This window comes from Chiloscyllium plagiosum, unplaced genomic scaffold, assembly GCF_037043375.1.
Source record: "Chiloscyllium plagiosum isolate Xiang-an unplaced genomic scaffold, Cpla_swu_hap1 HiC_scaffold_35, whole genome shotgun sequence".
Lineage (NCBI taxonomy): Eukaryota > Metazoa > Chordata > Chondrichthyes > Orectolobiformes > Hemiscylliidae > Chiloscyllium > Chiloscyllium plagiosum.
This window is the reverse complement of record NW_028270173.1, coordinates 26,068,105-26,082,937: the sequence shown is the minus strand read 5'-3', so window position 1 is coordinate 26,082,937 and position 14,833 is coordinate 26,068,105. Positions and strand designations below refer to the sequence as shown.

General features: G+C 45.8%; 9 non-coding genes across 9 annotated transcripts; all 9 read right to left on the bottom strand.

Annotated features, from left to right (window-relative positions):
- Positions 1 to 630: 630 nt before the first annotated feature.
- On the bottom strand, positions 631 to 701 carry trnag-gcc (transfer RNA glycine (anticodon GCC)). Its single transcript has one exon. It is a non-coding gene; the product is annotated as a tRNA-Gly (tRNA).
- A 1,533-nt stretch (positions 702 to 2,234) lies between these two features.
- On the bottom strand, positions 2,235 to 2,305 carry trnag-gcc (transfer RNA glycine (anticodon GCC)). The gene has a single exon. It is a non-coding gene; the product is annotated as a tRNA-Gly (tRNA).
- Positions 2,306 to 3,836: 1,531 nt separating this feature from the next.
- On the bottom strand, positions 3,837 to 3,907 carry trnag-gcc (transfer RNA glycine (anticodon GCC)). The gene has a single exon. It is a non-coding gene; the product is annotated as a tRNA-Gly (tRNA).
- A 1,533-nt stretch (positions 3,908 to 5,440) lies between these two features.
- Positions 5,441 to 5,511, bottom strand: trnag-gcc (transfer RNA glycine (anticodon GCC)). Its single transcript has one exon. It is a non-coding gene; the product is annotated as a tRNA-Gly (tRNA).
- A 1,533-nt stretch (positions 5,512 to 7,044) lies between these two features.
- On the bottom strand, positions 7,045 to 7,115 carry trnag-gcc (transfer RNA glycine (anticodon GCC)). The gene has a single exon. It is a non-coding gene; the product is annotated as a tRNA-Gly (tRNA).
- Positions 7,116 to 8,648: 1,533 nt separating this feature from the next.
- trnag-gcc (transfer RNA glycine (anticodon GCC)) lies at positions 8,649 to 8,719 on the bottom strand. The gene has a single exon. It is a non-coding gene; the product is annotated as a tRNA-Gly (tRNA).
- Positions 8,720 to 10,252: 1,533 nt separating this feature from the next.
- trnag-gcc (transfer RNA glycine (anticodon GCC)) lies at positions 10,253 to 10,323 on the bottom strand. The gene has a single exon. It is a non-coding gene; the product is annotated as a tRNA-Gly (tRNA).
- Positions 10,324 to 11,856: 1,533 nt separating this feature from the next.
- Positions 11,857 to 11,927, bottom strand: trnag-gcc (transfer RNA glycine (anticodon GCC)). Its single transcript has one exon. It is a non-coding gene; the product is annotated as a tRNA-Gly (tRNA).
- Positions 11,928 to 13,460: 1,533 nt separating this feature from the next.
- Positions 13,461 to 13,531, bottom strand: trnag-gcc (transfer RNA glycine (anticodon GCC)). Its single transcript has one exon. It is a non-coding gene; the product is annotated as a tRNA-Gly (tRNA).
- Positions 13,532 to 14,833: the final 1,302 nt, after the last annotated feature.

The window sequence follows — 14,833 nt, the reverse complement described above, 5'->3', positions numbered from 1 at the left end:
TGAGTAGGTTTACAATCTTTGTTTATCCACTGGTTGGAGTCACATCTCGCACAAAGAAAGACGATTGCGTTCGTCAGAGGGCATTGGCTTTCTGCATTTGAACCTAGTATGGTCTGCTTCAGTATCTGAGGAGTTGTCAGTGGTGCTATCATTATGCAATCGTGAACAAAAATGGCCACTTCTGACTATATGACAGAAGGAAGGTCACTGATGAAGCAGCAGAAGATGTTTGGATATAGGACAGTACCCTTCCTGACGAAGGACTCCTGGCCGAGAGGTCTATTTTGCTGGTCCTCGGATGCTGCCTGCCCCGCTGTGCTTTTCCAGCACCACTCTAATCTCATTCGGCGTATGGAGTCTGGCCCATCATTCTGGGATCACGGCCGGTCATCTCACGAGGTCGATTTTACTAAATGCCATGAGTTTCCAGAAACCTGTGGATTCCGTCATGAAAATGCTCAGAAACGGAGCCTGCAGAGCAGTGATTTCTACCCCACCCGATGAGAAAACACTTTCCTGTGAACCGCGCGCGCAGCAGGACATCGGTGAGTCTGCAGCTAGGCGAAACAGACATTGCATCGGGCTGAACTTGGTTACGCCGTGCAGCATTTGAAATTAAAGGGGCGACAATGCATTGGCCGGGAATCGAACCCGGGCCTCCCGCGTGGCAGGCGAGAATTCTACCACTGAACCACCAATGCACCTACGGACCGCGCACGCTAGAACTTTACTACAGTTTGAACTCCAGCAGGAAACTAAACCGGTATTCTTGATATTCTGTGCAGTGGCGCAGCAAACTGACTCCAATCTCCAGCATCTGCAGCCCTGACTTTCTCCATTGCTGATATAGCGAGAAACCAAGTAGGAAAATCGCAATGAAGCGCTGTTTGTTTGACTGGTTTGATTTTATCTGAACACTGTTTTTTATTTCAAAATATATAAAGTAAATAATACAAATAGGATTCTAGGCTCAAAATTATTACTTGCAACTTATAGTTTGCCTGGATGGTTCCTGACCAAGTGGAGAACGCTCTTCTTAAAATGGAAATGAGTTCTACTTTAATTATAACATTAACGTGTTACGTGCACACAATCAGCACAACTCATATTTATAAACACAAGAACATAGAGATGGTGGTAGGAATAGCCCACAGATCAAGCCTGCTCGCTAAAGTTAATGATCAACTTCACTTTCCTGCCCATCCCTTGGTTTTGGAAGCATGCCAACTATTTCTCCAATCCAGCCTCAAATAGATCATAGAACATAGAAAAGTACAGCACAGAACAGGCCCTTTGGCCCACGATGTTGTGCCGAGGTTTCATCCTAATGTAATGTAACCTACGCAACCCTCAACTCACTGCTCTCCATGTGCACGTCCAGCAGTTCCTTAAATGACCCCAATGACTCTGCTTCCACCACCACAGCTGGCAACCCATTCCATGCATTCACAACTTTCTGCGTAAAGAACCTACCGCTGACGTCTCCTTGATACTTTCCGCCTAATATCTTCAAACTATGACTCCGGCTATTGACTCTGTCTGTGCCACTCATTATTCAAAGATATTCAATGCTAGAACATCAATGACGCTCTGTTGTGAAGAACTGAGTAGGTTTACAATCTTTGTTTATCCACTGGTTGGAGTCACATCTCGCACAAAGAAAGACGATTGCGTTCGTCAGAGGGCATTGGCTTTCTGCATTTGAACCTAGTATGGTCTGCTTCAGTATCTGAGGAGTTGTCAGTGGTGCTATCATTATGCAATCGTGAACAAAAATGGCCACTTCTGACTATATGACAGAAGGAAGGTCACTGATGAAGCAGCAGAAGATGTTTGGATATAGGACAGTACCCTTCCTGACGAAGGACTCCTGGCCGAGAGGTCTATTTTGCTGGTCCTCGGATGCTGCCTGCCCCGCTGTGCTTTTCCAGCACCACTCTAATCTCATTCGGCGTATGGAGTCTGGCCCATCATTCTGGGATCACGGCCGGTCATCTCACGAGGTCGATTTTACTAAATGCCATGAGTTTCCAGAAACCTGTGGATTCCGTCATGAAAATGCTCAGAAACGGAGCCTGCAGAGCAGTGATTTCTACCCCACCCGATGAGAAAACACTTTCCTGTGAACCGCGCGCGCAGCAGGACATCGGTGAGTCTGCAGCTCGGCGAAACAGACATTGCATCGGGCTGAACTTGGTTACGCCGTGCAGCATTTGAAATTAAAGGGGCGACAATGCATTGGCCGGGAATCGAACCCGGGCCTCCCGCGTGGCAGGCGAGAATTCTACCACTGAACCACCAATGCACCTACGGACCGCGCACGCTAGAACTTTACTACAGTTTGAACTCCAGCAGGAAACTAAACCGGTATTCTTGATATTCTGTGCAGTGGCGCAGCAAACTGACTCCAATCTCCAGCATCTGCAGCCCTGACTTTCTCCATTGCTGATATAGCGAGAAACCAAGTAGGAAAATCGCAATGAAGCGCTGTTTGTTTGACTGGTTTGATTTTATCTGAACACTTTTTTATTTCAAAATATATAAAGTAAATAATACAAATAGGATTCTAGGCTCAAAATTATTACTTGCAACTTATAGTTTGCCTGGATGGTTCCTGACCAAGTGGAGAACGCTCTTCTTAAAATGGAAATGAGTTCTACTTTAATTATAACATTAACGTGTTACGTGCACACAATCAGCACAACTCATATTTATAAACACAAGAACATAGAGATGGTGGTAGGAATAGCCCACAGATCAAGCCTGCTCGCTAAAGTTAATGATCAACTTCACTTTCCTGCCCATCCCTTGGTTTTGGAAGCATGCCAACTATTTCTCCAATCCAGCCTCAAATAGATCATAGAACATAGAAAAGTACAGCACAGAACAGGCCCTTTGGCCCACGATGTTGTGCCGAGGTTTCATCCTAATGTAATGTAACCTACGCAACCCTCAACTCACTGCTCTCCATGTGCACGTCCAGCAGTTCCTTAAATGACCCCAATGACTCTGCTTCCACCACCACAGCTGGCAACCCATTCCATGCATTCACAACTTTCTGCGTAAAGAACCTACCGCTGACGTCTCCTTGATACTTTCCGCCTAATATCTTCAAACTATGACTCCGGCTATTGACTCTGTCTGTGCCACTCATTATTCAAAGATATTCAATGCTAGAACATCAATGACGCTCTGTTGTGAAGAACTGAGTAGGTTTACAATCTTTGTTTATCCACTGGTTGGAGTCACATCTCGCACAAAGAAAGACGATTGCGTTCGTCAGAGGGCATTGGCTTTCTGCATTTGAACCTAGTATGGTCTGCTTCAGTATCTGAGGAGTTGTCAGTGGTGCTATCATTATGCAATCGTGAACAAAAATGGCCACTTCTGACTATATGACAGAAGGAAGGTCACTGATGAAGCAGCAGAAGATGTTTGGATATAGGACAGTACCCTTCCTGACGAAGGACTCCTGGCCGAGAGGTCTATTTTGCTGGTCCTCGGATGCTGCCTGCCCCGCTGTGCTTTTCCAGCACCACTCTAATCTCATTCGGCGTATGGAGTCTGGCCCATCATTCTGGGATCACGGCCGGTCATCTCACGAGGTCGATTTTACTAAATGCCATGAGTTTCCAGAAACCTGTGGATTCCGTCATGAAAATGCTCAGAAACGGAGCCTGCAGAGCAGTGATTTCTACCCCACCCGATGAGAAAACACTTTCCTGTGAACCGCGCGCGCAGCAGGACATCGGTGAGTCTGCAGCTCGGCGAAACAGACATTGCATCGGGCTGAACTTGGTTACGCCGTGCAGCATTTGAAATTAAAGGGGCGACAATGCATTGGCCGGGAATCGAACCCGGGCCTCCCGCGTGGCAGGCGAGAATTCTAACACTGAACCACCAATGCACCTACAGACCGCGCACGCTAGAACTTTACTACAGTTTGAACTCCAGCAGGAAACTAAACCGGTATTCTTGATATTCTGTGCAGTGGCGCAGCAAACTGACTCCAATCTCCAGCATCTGCAGCCCTGACTTTCTCCATTGCTGATATAGCGAGAAACCAAGTAGGAAAATCGCAATGAAGCGCTGTTTGTTTGACTGGTTTGATTTTATCTGAACACTGTTTTTTATTTCAAAATATATAAAGTAAATAATACAAATAGGATTCTAGGCTCAAAATTATTACTTGCAACTTATAGTTTGCCTGGATGGTTCCTGACCAAGTGGAGAACGCTCTTCTTAAAATGGAAATGAGTTCTACTTTAATTATAACATTAACGTGTTACGTGCACACAATCAGCACAACTCATATTTATAAACACAAGAACATAGAGATGGTGGTAGGAATAGCCCACAGATCAAGCCTGCTCGCTAAAGTTAATGATCAACTTCACTTTCCTGCCCATCCCTTGGTTTTGGAAGCATGCCAACTATTTCTCCAATCCAGCCTCAAATAGATCATAGAACATAGAAAAGTACAGCACAGAACAGGCCCTTTGGCCCACGATGTTGTGCCGAGGTTTCATCCTAATGTAATGTAACCTACGCAACCCTCAACTCACTGCTCTCCATGTGCACGTCCAGCAGTTCCTTAAATGACCCCAATGACTCTGCTTCCACCACCACAGCTGGCAACCCATTCCATGCATTCACAACTTTCTGCGTAAAGAACCTACCGCTGACGTCTCCTTGATACTTTCCGCCTAATATCTTCAAACTATGACTCCGGCTATTGACTCTGTCTGTGCCACTCATTATTCAAAGATATTCAATGCTAGAACATCAATGACGCTCTGTTGTGAAGAACTGAGTAGGTTTACAATCTTTGTTTATCCACTGGTTGGAGTCACATCTCGCACAAAGAAAGACGATTGCGTTCGTCAGAGGGCATTGGCTTTCTGCATTTGAACCTAGTATGGTCTGCTTCAGTATCTGAGGAGTTGTCAGTGGTGCTATCATTATGCAATCGTGAACAAAAATGGCCACTTCTGACTATATGACAGAAGGAAGGTCACTGATGAAGCAGCAGAAGATGTTTGGATATAGGACAGTACCCTTCCTGACGAAGGACTCCTGGCCGAGAGGTCTATTTTGCTGGTCCTCGGATGCTGCCTGCCCCGCTGTGCTTTTCCAGCACCACTCTAATCTCATTCGGCGTATGGAGTCTGGCCCATCATTCTGGGATCACGGCCGGTCATCTCACGAGGTCGATTTTACTAAATGCCATGAGTTTCCAGAAACCTGTGGATTCCGTCATGAAAATGCTCAGAAACGGAGCCTGCAGAGCAGTGATTTCTACCCCACCCGATGAGAAAACACTTTCCTGTGAACCGCGCGCGCAGCAGGACATCGGTGAGTCTGCAGCTCGGCGAAACAGACATTGCATCGGGCTGAACTTGGTTACGCCGTGCAGCATTTGAAATTAAAGGGGCGACAATGCATTGGCCGGGAATCGAACCCGGGCCTCCCGCGTGGCAGGCGAGAATTCTACCACTGAACCACCAATGCACCTACGGACCGCGCACGCTAGAACTTTACTACAGTTTGAACTCCAGCAGGAAACTAAACCGGTATTCTTGATATTCTGTGCAGTGGCGCAGCAAACTGACTCCAATCTCCAGCATCTGCAGCCCTGACTTTCTCCATTGCTGATATAGCGAGAAACCAAGTAGGAAAATCGCAATGAAGCGCTGTTTGTTTGACTGGTTTGATTTTATCTGAACACTGTTTTTTATTTCAAAATATATAAAGTAAATAATACAAATAGGATTCTAGGCTCAAAATTATTACTTGCAACTTATAGTTTGCCTGGATGGTTCCTGACCAAGTGGAGAACGCTCTTCTTAAAATGGAAATGAGTTCTACTTTAATTATAACATTAACGTGTTACGTGCACACAATCAGCACAACTCATATTTATAAACACAAGAACATAGAGATGGTGGTAGGAATAGCCCACAGATCAAGCCTGCTCGCTAAAGTTAATGATCAACTTCACTTTCCTGCCCATCCCTTGGTTTTGGAAGCATGCCAACTATTTCTCCAATCCAGCCTCAAATAGATCATAGAACATAGAAAAGTACAGCACAGAACAGGCCCTTTGGCCCACGATGTTGTGCCGAGGTTTCATCCTAATGTAATGTAACCTACGCAACCCTCAACTCACTGCTCTCCATGTGCACGTCCAGCAGTTCCTTAAATGACCCCAATGACTCTGCTTCCACCACCACAGCTGGCAACCCATTCCATGCATTCACAACTTTCTGCGTAAAGAACCTACCGCTGACGTCTCCTTGATACTTTCCGCCTAATATCTTCAAACTATGACTCCGGCTATTGACTCTGTCTGTGCCACTCATTATTCAAAGATATTCAATGCTAGAACATCAATGACGCTCTGTTGTGAAGAACTGAGTAGGTTTACAATCTTTGTTTATCCACTGGTTGGAGTCACATCTCGCACAAAGAAAGACGATTGCGTTCGTCAGAGGGCATTGGCTTTCTGCATTTGAACCTAGTATGGTCTGCTTCAGTATCTGAGGAGTTGTCAGTGGTGCTATCATTATGCAATCGTGAACAAAAATGGCCACTTCTGACTATATGACAGAAGGAAGGTCACTGATGAAGCAGCAGAAGATGTTTGGATATAGGACAGTACCCTTCCTGACGAAGGACTCCTGGCCGAGAGGTCTATTTTGCTGGTCCTCGGATGCTGCCTGCCCCGCTGTGCTTTTCCAGCACCACTCTAATCTCATTCGGCGTATGGAGTCTGGCCCATCATTCTGGGATCACGGCCGGTCATCTCACGAGGTCGATTTTACTAAATGCCATGAGTTTCCAGAAACCTGTGGATTCCGTCATGAAAATGCTCAGAAACGGAGCCTGCAGAGCAGTGATTTCTACCCCACCCGATGAGAAAACACTTTCCTGTGAACCGCGCGCGCAGCAGGACATCGGTGAGTCTGCAGCTAGGCGAAACAGACATTGCATCGGGCTGAACTTGGTTACGCCGTGCAGCATTTGAAATTAAAGGGGCGACAATGCATTGGCCGGGAATCGAACCCGGGCCTCCCGCGTGGCAGGCGAGAATTCTACCACTGAACCACCAATGCACCTACGGACCGCGCACGCTAGAACTTTACTACAGTTTGAACTCCAGCAGGAAACTAAACCGGTATTCTTGATATTCTGTGCAGTGGCGCAGCAAACTGACTCCAATCTCCAGCATCTGCAGCCCTGACTTTCTCCATTGCTGATATAGCGAGAAACCAAGTAGGAAAATCGCAATGAAGCGCTGTTTGTTTGACTGGTTTGATTTTATCTGAACACTGTTTTTTATTTCAAAATATATAAAGTAAATAATACAAATAGGATTCTAGGCTCAAAATTATTACTTGCAACTTATAGTTTGCCTGGATGGTTCCTGACCAAGTGGAGAACGCTCTTCTTAAAATGGAAATGAGTTCTACTTTAATTATAACATTAACGTGTTACGTGCACACAATCAGCACAACTCATATTTATAAACACAAGAACATAGAGATGGTGGTAGGAATAGCCCACAGATCAAGCCTGCTCGCTAAAGTTAATGATCAACTTCACTTTCCTGCCCATCCCTTGGTTTTGGAAGCATGCCAACTATTTCTCCAATCCAGCCTCAAATAGATCATAGAACATAGAAAAGTACAGCACAGAACAGGCCCTTTGGCCCACGATGTTGTGCCGAGGTTTCATCCTAATGTAATGTAACCTACGCAACCCTCAACTCACTGCTCTCCATGTGCACGTCCAGCAGTTCCTTAAATGACCCCAATGACTCTGCTTCCACCACCACAGCTGGCAACCCATTCCATGCATTCACAACTTTCTGCGTAAAGAACCTACCGCTGACGTCTCCTTGATACTTTCCGCCTAATATCTTCAAACTATGACTCCGGCTATTGACTCTGTCTGTGCCACTCATTATTCAAAGATATTCAATGCTAGAACATCAATGACGCTCTGTTGTGAAGAACTGAGTAGGTTTACAATCTTTGTTTATCCACTGGTTGGAGTCACATCTCGCACAAAGAAAGACGATTGCGTTCGTCAGAGGGCATTGGCTTTCTGCATTTGAACCTAGTATGGTCTGCTTCAGTATCTGAGGAGTTGTCAGTGGTGCTATCATTATGCAATCGTGAACAAAAATGGCCACTTCTGACTATATGACAGAAGGAAGGTCACTGATGAAGCAGCAGAAGATGTTTGGATATAGGACAGTACCCTTCCTGACGAAGGACTCCTGGCCGAGAGGTCTATTTTGCTGGTCCTCGGATGCTGCCTGCCCCGCTGTGCTTTTCCAGCACCACTCTAATCTCATTCGGCGTATGGAGTCTGGCCCATCATTCTGGGATCACGGCCGGTCATCTCACGAGGTCGATTTTACTAAATGCCATGAGTTTCCAGAAACCTGTGGATTCCGTCATGAAAATGCTCAGAAACGGAGCCTGCAGAGCAGTGATTTCTACCCCACCCGATGAGAAAACACTTTCCTGTGAACCGCGCGCGCAGCAGGACATCGGTGAGTCTGCAGCTCGGCGAAACAGACATTGCATCGGGCTGAACTTGGTTACGCCGTGCAGCATTTGAAATTAAAGGGGCGACAATGCATTGGCCGGGAATCGAACCCGGGCCTCCCGCGTGGCAGGCGAGAATTCTAACACTGAACCACCAATGCACCTACAGACCGCGCACGCTAGAACTTTACTACAGTTTGAACTCCAGCAGGAAACTAAACCGGTATTCTTGATATTCTGTGCAGTGGCGCAGCAAACTGACTCCAATCTCCAGCATCTGCAGCCCTGACTTTCTCCATTGCTGATATAGCGAGAAACCAAGTAGGAAAATCGCAATGAAGCGCTGTTTGTTTGACTGGTTTGATTTTATCTGAACACTGTTTTTTATTTCAAAATATATAAAGTAAATAATACAAATAGGATTCTAGGCTCAAAATTATTACTTGATACTTATAGTTTGCCTGGATGGTTCCTGACCAAGTGGAGAACGCTCTTCTTAAAATGGAAATGAGTTCTACTTTAATTATAACATTAACGTGTTACGTGCACACAATCAGCACAACTCATATTTATAAACACAAGAACATAGAGATGGTGGTAGGAATAGCCCACAGATCAAGCCTGCTCGCTAAAGTTAATGATCAACTTCACTTTCCTGCCCATCCCTTGGTTTTGGAAGCATGCCAACTATTTCTCCAATCCAGCCTCAAATAGATCATAGAACATAGAAAAGTACAGCACAGAACAGGCCCTTTGGCCCACGATGTTGTGCCGAGGTTTCATCCTAATGTAATGTAACCTACGCAACCCTCAACTCACTGCTCTCCATGTGCACGTCCAGCAGTTCCTTAAATGACCCCAATGACTCTGCTTCCACCACCACAGCTGGCAACCCATTCCATGCATTCACAACTTTCTGCGTAAAGAACCTACCGCTGACGTCTCCTTGATACTTTCCGCCTAATATCTTCAAACTATGACTCCGGCTATTGACTCTGTCTGTGCCACTCATTATTCAAAGATATTCAATGCTAGAACATCAATGACGCTCTGTTGTGAAGAACTGAGTAGGTTTACAATCTTTGTTTATCCACTGGTTGGAGTCACATCTCGCACAAAGAAAGACGATTGCGTTCGTCAGAGGGCATTGGCTTTCTGCATTTGAACCTAGTATGGTCTGCTTCAGTATCTGAGGAGTTGTCAGTGGTGCTATCATTATGCAATCGTGAACAAAAATGGCCACTTCTGACTATATGACAGAAGGAAGGTCACTGATGAAGCAGCAGAAGATGTTTGGATATAGGACAGTACCCTTCCTGACGAAGGACTCCTGGCCGAGAGGTCTATTTTGCTGGTCCTCGGATGCTGCCTGCCCCGCTGTGCTTTTCCAGCACCACTCTAATCTCATTCGGCGTATGGAGTCTGGCCCATCATTCTGGGATCACGGCCGGTCATCTCACGAGGTCGATTTTACTAAATGCCATGAGTTTCCAGAAACCTGTGGATTCCGTCATGAAAATGCTCAGAAACGGAGCCTGCAGAGCAGTGATTTCTACCCCACCCGATGAGAAAACACTTTCCTGTGAACCGCGCGCGCAGCAGGACATCGGTGAGTCTGCAGCTCGGCGAAACAGACATTGCATCGGGCTGAACTTGGTTACGCCGTGCAGCATTTGAAATTAAAGGGGCGACAATGCATTGGCCGGGAATCGAACCCGGGCCTCCCGCGTGGCAGGCGAGAATTCTACCACTGAACCACCAATGCACCTACGGACCGCGCACGCTAGAACTTTACTACAGTTTGAACTCCAGCAGGAAACTAAACCGGTATTCTTGATATTCTGTGCAGTGGCGCAGCAAACTGACTCCAATCTCCAGCATCTGCAGCCCTGACTTTCTCCATTGCTGATATAGCGAGAAACCAAGTAGGAAAATCGCAATGAAGCGCTGTTTGTTTGACTGGTTTGATTTTATCTGAACACTGTTTTTTATTTCAAAATATATAAAGTAAATAATACAAATAGGATTCTAGGCTCAAAATTATTACTTGCAACTTATAGTTTGCCTGGATGGTTCCTGACCAAGTGGAGAACGCTCTTCTTAAAATGGAAATGAGTTCTACTTTAATTATAACATTAACGTGTTACGTGCACACAATCAGCACAACTCATATTTATAAACACAAGAACATAGAGATGGTGGTAGGAATAGCCCACAGATCAAGCCTGCTCGCTAAAGTTAATGATCAACTTCACTTTCCTGCCCATCCCTTGGTTTTGGAAGCATGCCAACTATTTCTCCAATCCAGCCTCAAATAGATCATAGAACATAGAAAAGTACAGCACAGAACAGGCCCTTTGGCCCACGATGTTGTGCCGAGGTTTCATCCTAATGTAATGTAACCTACGCAACCCTCAACTCACTGCTCTCCATGTGCACGTCCAGCAGTTCCTTAAATGACCCCAATGACTCTGCTTCCACCACCACAGCTGGCAACCCATTCCATGCATTCACAACTTTCTGCGTAAAGAACCTACCGCTGACGTCTCCTTGATACTTTCCGCCTAATATCTTCAAACTATGACTCCGGCTATTGACTCTGTCTGTGCCACTCATTATTCAAAGATATTCAATGCTAGAACATCAATGACGCTCTGTTGTGAAGAACTGAGTAGGTTTACAATCTTTGTTTATCCACTGGTTGGAGTCACATCTCGCACAAAGAAAGACGATTGCGTTCGTCAGAGGGCATTGGCTTTCTGCATTTGAACCTAGTATGGTCTGCTTCAGTATCTGAGGAGTTGTCAGTGGTGCTATCATTATGCAATCGTGAACAAAAATGGCCACTTCTGACTATATGACAGAAGGAAGGTCACTGATGAAGCAGCAGAAGATGTTTGGATATAGGACAGTACCCTTCCTGACGAAGGACTCCTGGCCGAGAGGTCTATTTTGCTGGTCCTCGGATGCTGCCTGCCCCGCTGTGCTTTTCCAGCACCACTCTAATCTCATTCGGCGTATGGAGTCTGGCCCATCATTCTGGGATCACGGCCGGTCATCTCACGAGGTCGATTTTACTAAATGCCATGAGTTTCCAGAAACCTGTGGATTCCGTCATGAAAATGCTCAGAAACGGAGCCTGCAGAGCAGTGATTTCTACCCCACCCGATGAGAAAACACTTTCCTGTGAACCGCGCGCGCAGCAGGACATCGGTGAGTCTGCAGCTAGGCGAAACAGACATTGCATCGGGCTGAACTTGGTTACGCCGTGCAGCATTTGAAATTAAAGGGGCGACAATGCATTGGCCGGGAATCGAACCCGGGCCTCCCGCGTGGCAGGCGAGAATTCTACCACTGAACCACCAATGCACCTACGGACCGCGCACGCTAGAACTTTACTACAGTTTGAACTCCAGCAGGAAACTAAACCGGTATTCTTGATATTCTGTGCAGTGGCGCAGCAAACTGACTCCAATCTCCAGCATCTGCAGCCCTGACTTTCTCCATTGCTGATATAGCGAGAAACCAAGTAGGAAAATCGCAATGAAGCGCTGTTTGTTTGACTGGTTTGATTTTATCTGAACACTGTTTTTTATTTCAAAATATATAAAGTAAATAATACAAATAGGATTCTAGGCTCAAAATTATTACTTGCAACTTATAGTTTGCCTGGATGGTTCCTGACCAAGTGGAGAACGCTCTTCTTAAAATGGAAATGAGTTCTACTTTAATTATAACATTAACGTGTTACGTGCACACAATCAGCACAACTCATATTTATAAACACAAGAACATAGAGATGGTGGTAGGAATAGCCCACAGATCAAGCCTGCTCGCTAAAGTTAATGATCAACTTCACTTTCCTGCCCATCCCTTGGTTTTGGAAGCATGCCAACTATTTCTCCAATCCAGCCTCAAATAGATCATAGAACATAGAAAAGTACAGCACAGAACAGGCCCTTTGGCCCACGATGTTGTGCCGAGGTTTCATCCTAATGTAATGTAACCTACGCAACCCTCAACTCACTGCTCTCCATGTGCACGTCCAGCAGTTCCTTAAATGACCCCAATGACTCTGCTTCCACCACCACAGCTGGCAACCCATTCCATGCATTCACAACTTTCTGCGTAAAGAACCTACCGCTGACGTCTCCTTGATACTTTCCGCCTAATATCTTCAAACTATGACTCCGGCTATTGACTCTGTCTGTGCCACTCATTATTCAAAGATATTCAATGCTAGAACATCAATGACGCTCTGTTGTGAAGAACTGAGTAGGTTTACAATCTTTGTTTATCCACTGGTTGGAGTCACATCTCGCACAAAGAAAGACGATTGCGTTCGTCAGAGGGCATTGGCTTTCTGCATTTGAACCTAGTATGGTCTGCTTCAGTATCTGAGGAGTTGTCAGTGGTGCTATCATTATGCAATCGTGAACAAAAATGGCCACTTCTGACTATATGACAGAAGGAAGGTCACTGATGAAGCAGCAGAAGATGTTTGGATATAGGACAGTACCCTTCCTGACGAAGGACTCCTGGCCGAGAGGTCTATTTTGCTGGTCCTCGGATGCTGCCTGCCCCGCTGTGCTTTTCCAGCACCACTCTAATCTCATTCGGCGTATGGAGTCTGGCCCATCATTCTGGGATCACGGCCGGTCATCTCACGAGGTCGATTTTACTAAATGCCATGAGTTTCCAGAAACCTGTGGATTCCGTCATGAAAATGCTCAGAAACGGAGCCTGCAGAGCAGTGATTTCTACCCCACCCGATGAGAAAACACTTTCCTGTGAACCGCGCGCGCAGCAGGACATCGGTGAGTCTGCAGCTCGGCGAAACAGACATTGCATCGGGCTGAACTTGGTTACGCCGTGCAGCATTTGAAATTAAAGGGGCGACAATGCATTGGCCGGGAATCGAACCCGGGCCTCCCGCGTGGCAGGCGAGAATTCTAACACTGAACCACCAATGCACCTACAGACCGCGCACGCTAGAACTTTACTACAGTTTGAACTCCAGCAGGAAACTAAACCGGTATTCTTGATATTCTGTGCAGTGGCGCAGCAAACTGACTCCAATCTCCAGCATCTGCAGCCCTGACTTTCTCCATTGCTGATATAGCGAGAAACCAAGTAGGAAAATCGCAATGAAGCGCTGTTTGTTTGACTGGTTTGATTTTATCTGAACACTGTTTTTTATTTCAAAATATATAAAGTAAATAATACAAATAGGATTCTAGGCTCAAAATTATTACTTGATACTTATAGTTTGCCTGGATGGTTCCTGACCAAGTGGAGAACGCTCTTCTTAAAATGGAAATGAGTTCTACTTTAATTATAACATTAACGTGTTACGTGCACACAATCAGCACAACTCATATTTATAAACACAAGAACATAGAGATGGTGGTAGGAATAGCCCACAGATCAAGCCTGCTCGCTAAAGTTAATGATCAACTTCACTTTCCTGCCCATCCCTTGGTTTTGGAAGCATGCCAACTATTTCTCCAATCCAGCCTCAAATAGATCATAGAACATAGAAAAGTACAGCACAGAACAGGCCCTTTGGCCCACGATGTTGTGCCGAGGTTTCATCCTAATGTAATGTAACCTACGCAACCCTCAACTCACTGCTCTCCATGTGCACGTCCAGCAGTTCCTTAAATGACCCCAATGACTCTGCTTCCACCACCACAGCTGGCAACCCATTCCATGCATTCACAACTTTCTGCGTAAAGAACCTACCGCTGACGTCTCCTTGATACTTTCCGCCTAATATCTTCAAACTATGACTCCGGCTATTGACTCTGTCTGTGCCACTCATTATTCAAAGATATTCAATGCTAGAACATCAATGACGCTCTGTTGTGAAGAACTGAGTAGGTTTACAATCTTTGTTTATCCACTGGTTGGAGTCACATCTCGCACAAAGAAAGACGATTGCGTTCGTCAGAGGGCATTGGCTTTCTGCATTTGAACCTAGTATGGTCTGCTTCAGTATCTGAGGAGTTGTCAGTGGTGCTATCATTATGCAATCGTGAACAAAAATGGCCACTTCTGACTATATGACAGAAGGAAGGTCACTGATGAAGCAGCAGAAGATGTTTGGATATAGGACAGTACCCTTCCTGACGAAGGACTCCTGGCCGAGAGGTCTATTTTGCTGGTCCTCGGATGCTGCCTGCCCCGCTGTGCTTTTCCAGCACCACTCTAATCTCATTCGGCGTATGGAGTCTGGCCCATCATTCTGGGATCACGGCCGGTCATCTCACGAG